Source organism: Melanotaenia boesemani, chromosome 5 (assembly GCF_017639745.1).
Source record: "Melanotaenia boesemani isolate fMelBoe1 chromosome 5, fMelBoe1.pri, whole genome shotgun sequence".
NCBI classification, from domain to species: Eukaryota; Metazoa; Chordata; class Actinopteri; order Atheriniformes; family Melanotaeniidae; genus Melanotaenia; species Melanotaenia boesemani.
The window spans coordinates 36,087,164-36,092,614 of record NC_055686.1 but is presented as its reverse complement, the minus strand read 5'-3'; positions in this window follow the sequence as shown (position 1 = coordinate 36,092,614).

Below are 5,451 nucleotides of genomic sequence, written 5' to 3'. Positions count from 1 at the left end.
GACACTCAGAAAACTGGACCTGGAAATCCAGAAACTAGAAAGAGAAGTGAGTGTTTCAATGCACACAGTAACCATATCTGCAATACAGTGTTTTAATCCTTGTTACTTTTGCTGTCGTAGGATCCAAGCAACCAAGACAAATGACTGCTTAATAAAAAAAAAAAGAACTAGAACATTGGTGTCCGTCCTCTTTTCATGAATGTAAAAGAATTTCAAAGAACCACAGTGCTAAACAAAATGCTCACACAGGAAAAGCTCTTTTATTAAATAAAGGGGCTAAATCCAAAAATTAAGTGAAGAAACTTGCAATATATTGCTCCCTGACAAGTCTGCCAATAATGTTGTCCGGGAAGATGGGAGCATTTTCCCAGTCAACATCAACAGCCACTCGGGGGGGGGCGGGGGGGTTCTCCTTTCTTAGGCCTGCAATGTTATGCAGTACTACGCATGCAGCAATAACATCACAGGCTCTGTCCGGGGAAATCCTCAGGTGGTGCAGGCACTGAAACAGAGATTTCAGAAGGCCAAAGGTCATCTCGATTCGAGCCCTTGTCTTGGTGTGGGCATGGTTGTAGGCCTGCTGTGGTGGGGTTTGGGGATCTGCAAGGGGAGTCAAGAGGAATGACTCACAGGCGTATCCTTTATCTCCCAGCAGCACACCAGAGAATTCACCTGATAATACAAAATATAATTTAGAAAACAGAGTTACACACACAATGTCCAAGGTGCTTACAGTACAAATGTGTGGGCTACCTTGTGAAAGTCTCTAATAAATTGGACTAGCCCGAAAGACTCTAGAGTCATGCACTGAGCCAGGCCACTTTGCCTCTAAATTGCTCACAAGGCAGTCAGCATCACAGATCATCTGAAATATTTAGTTGTAGCCTATTAAGGTCATTAAATGCACAGAACAGATTCATGTAGGTCATAACCACAAATCACTCTTACCTAAACATTGATGCTGTGGAAGGATTTCCTGTTAATGTAATCTCCCTCATGTTCACCCTGAGGGCGTCTGATTCTTATGTGTGTGCAATCCACTGCCCCAATGGATGTTAGGGAAAGCTGTAACAAAAAATAGTGAGTGTCCAACTGTGACAGATATACTTAGAAACTAATGGGGTGCACATTAAAATTGAGGTTTACTGCAATCTTGTAAAACTCTCCTTGATGTAGAGGGGTCTTCTGTGGCCATGGAAGGTGATGATATATTGCTGAATGATTTCAGCGCCAGACAAACGCATCTGATTGTCCGGCAAACGGTTCCTTTATTGAGGTCTCTGCATCCCCAACAGAATAAAGGAAGCTCCCACTCGTAAGCCATCTCAATGTGACACAGATCATCTGTGGGTACAGTGAGGGCATGGCTTCGCGCTGTCTGGTGCTGTATTTTTTGGACTCAGCACCCTACATAAATATCTTAGTCCATCACCCAAAAATCAGTATCTTTCAATGACATAGTCATCTCCAAAGGCCAGGGGATGTGACCTGTCCCTGAAGACTCGTTCACGTCTGAATGCTCTTCTGGAGGATTCGGGCTTCCTCGTCCCAGCACATCCTAATCCAAAAAAGGGCGAGCCATTATGAAAGGGGAACAGGTGAAGGGGAGTTGGACCAGAATATTTCTACATTGTCTTCGTCACAGATTAAAATTGAAAACACCTTTGAAACCTCATCAGCTGTGTTTTGTAATCTCAATTACTGCAATAAAACACATATTTATAAAACCTCTGACAGCAATTTGACGAGCAGCCTTCATTAGCATAGCAATATAACACTTGGCCTGATGAAATCATGCACTTATGACCAAGTTGATATTGTGTGATGAAATCGTGATCCTGTATTTAAATAAAATGACTAAAAAAAAAAATTATATGCACTGCACTAGCACTACACGACAGCACCTGGGTCTAACTGGACTCAAAAGCGGTCTGACTAACACTTAATTCTGACGTCCCATCTTGTTTGAATTCATGCTTGTGTTGTTCTTACTCTCAAATGTAAGTCGCTTTGGATAAAAGCGTCTGCTAAATGACTGTAGAATAGAATAGAATAATAATACTGCAACTCGAATCCATATAAAAAGGCTGTTGCGATTACGAACAGATTTGGATTAAATGTACAGTGACCGTATATGTAATATTTTAATACTGGATGATTAAAATGACGCGCCATACTTAGGAAGACCATGGACATGCTGTAAAACACATTAATTCCTCACAGAATTGACGTTGGACATGCAGGTGACTCGCTAGGATTAATCTTAGCCTGAGCAGTTAGCCTGGTCTGGAGCAGGCTAGCTGCAGCGGATAAATCACCACAGTAACTTGGCCGGGTTTAGTTTGAGCTGCTTTCATGCAACCGACTTCCCACTGAGCGAAGTGACGTCCATACGACGTCTTTTTAAAGTCATTTTTGGACGTCCATTTTACGTCAACTGAAGGTGCAGACTGTTACTCCAGGCGACGTCTTTTCCCGACGTCTATTGAACGTCCATTTATGACGTCCAAAGTACGTCCATTTAAGAGCAATTTCGCGTCCAAATAGGGTCTTTGTGGACGTTTTTTATACGTCATTTTGCAGAGCCATTTGACGTCATCTTCGGGGACGTCTTTTGGACGTCAAATTGGGACTTATTTTTGACATCGATCGATTTCTGTAGTCTCATCTCAGGTAGGCCATCATTTGCAATAAAGATGGGGAAAAAAACGCTAGATTGGATTGATTTATCACCACTGTAGTCTCATGTCCAGAAGGTAGGAACCTGTTTACCAGTTTATTTTCGTGAAGCTTTATTTGACTCACCAGCAGATGGCCACTTGAATTGTATACCAAGACATACATTTCCATGTTTAATCTGCTGCCGAGCCAAATGAAGCTTCAGTAAAATAAACTGGTAAAGTAAATAGGTTCCTACCTTCTGGACAAGTGACTAGTCATGATAAATCAATCCAATCTAACTGTTTTTCCCCATCTTTATTGCAAATGATTGCGGATCATTACAAAACATGACCACCAAATGAATACAACAATTCTCAATGCTCTTTATTTATATAAACATGTCAATGGACAAATGACAAATTCCATTAATTAAAAAACAAAAAAAACAAGAACATGTTAAAATATAGCTGACATCTATCGGACAAACGGTCCAAAAGTTATTGGCAAATGTACCTGCAAATTTGACCTGGTTGTGGCGCTAGAGGGTTGGGAACCTGAACTTTCTTGAGAAAAATCTTGACATTTTCCCGTGAACGGTTCTATGGGCTGCCATAGACTTCCAGAGGAGAAGAAAGAAAACCTACCTACGCAGCTTGGCCCCTATTAAAACAAAAACCTACGATTAACTTAAGGTCCCTTCGCTGCTTAGCCCTTAATAAAACAAAAAAACAAATCACCTTAGGTGCCTTCACAGGTTGTGAAGCCCCCTCCCCCACTCCTTTGCGGTGCATGCTTCAAATGGTCTGAAGCATACATCTTGATGAGCTCCACTGTGGCCGTAGTGTCAAATTGCATGACTCCATCTGTGCAAGCAGAAAAAGATAGATGATAGATGATAGAAGAAATATGCAAATGAAAACTGCGTTGATACACAAAGTCTGCATATCTGTAAGCAAAAATACAGCCTTGGAAGAAATTTACAGACCACTTGGAAATTCATTATTTTCTTAGTTTACTACTGATAGGCATGTGCTTGAGTAAAATGAGCCTTGTTTCATTTTTAAACTACTGACATTTCCTCCGAATTTCAATTAAAACGATTGTCATTTAGCAATTTTATTTGCACCACAAGAAAGGCAAGGAAAACGATAATGTTCCCCTAAACTCCAGGCCCAAACCCTGCTGAAAACCTCAGAAATGTGATCAAGAGGAAGAGGGATAGTCACGAGCCATCAACCAATTCTTGCACCAGGCCTCATCCAAAACAATGTGAAAAAATTGATGGAAAGCATACAAAAACAGTAATTAAATAATAAATAAATAAATAAATAAATAAAAATTCCGGCCAATTCCACCAAATATGGATTTCTGAACATTACTATTATGTTTTTTTTTTTTTAAGTGAACATCATTTTGTTTTCCTTGGCTTTTGTGATGTCTAAAAACATTGCCTCAGTTTTATTTTGACCATGTCATTATCTGTAAATAAAAGCTCTAAATGAATTGGAAATTCGGATGGAATGTAGTCAGTTGTTCAAAGAATGAAACAATGTTCATTCTACTCAATCAAGCACATGCCTTTAAGTAGTAACCAAACGGTCCTTTTAATGTCCTCCAAGGCTGTATGTTGCTCATGGATCAACTAATAAAACAAAACAATCCGCCATTGTAGGCAGTTGGCATTATATTTGAAATGTTAACGGGGAGGAAATGTTTTGTCACAATTTTCAGAGATTAGCAGGACCAAAACCTTCTCTCTTCCAACATAAAATACAGGCTTACCTTGGATTGCTCTGAAAGTCTTGGTCAGTTCCAGGGGTTTTTTGGCCTTTTTTCCCCCTTCCCTTCATGTTAAACTGACTCATGAGGGCATTGGTGAAGAGTCTAAAGAGGAATAAATTACATTTATAAATCAATTTGAACAATATACAGTTCAAAACGTATATTTACATACACTGTATGTGAAAAAAAACACGTTTCCCTCTCATTCCCTGACTTCAAATCGGACAAAACCTGTTCAGTTTGAAGTCATTTAGAATTTATGCAGTCATTTCCAAATGCCAACATTTCCAGATCAAACAAAAAAAAGTTAAAACATTGAAAAGGCACATACTACCCAGATATTACTTTATGTTGAAACATACCCGTCAAGAACTTTGTGGACACAGTCCTTGGTGCTCTTCCCACCGATTTTTTGCGATTTTCGCCACCTGTTGAACCAAGTACACAACACAAATTGACTGACGCTCCCCAGAGGAATCCAGCAGTGCGCAAGTGCACTAAATCTGTATTTCCGACTTGTAAAACCTACCAGGGCATCAAAGGCGTCTTTATCACACAGCCGTTGCTCAACGTCCTGGAACTCCTCCATTGAGCCAATCTTTCTCGATATGGGCAGAAGAGGTAGTAGGCTGTGCCATTTTTATACTGATTTTTAAGGTCAATCAGTAAACCCAACACCCGCTTCTGGTACACTGAAATACATGGGGTCTTGTCATTGATAAAACCAAAGTTTGACATTCAATAGAGCATTTTTTGTGTGATTAAAAGCAAAAGTTTTTGCAGCAACTGATCTAGCACAACACAGCTTGCTGCAACGCTAAAAGATAAATCTCTGAAATGTAGGAATCAATCTGGAACTGTAGAGGATAAGAATCACAATTCATACATGAATATATTTTCCCCCTCCCTAGAAGTCACTCATAATAATTGAAAAGCAGTTTAGGGGAACATTATCGTTTACCTTGCCTTTCTTGTGGTGCAAATAAAATTGCTAAATGACAATCGTTT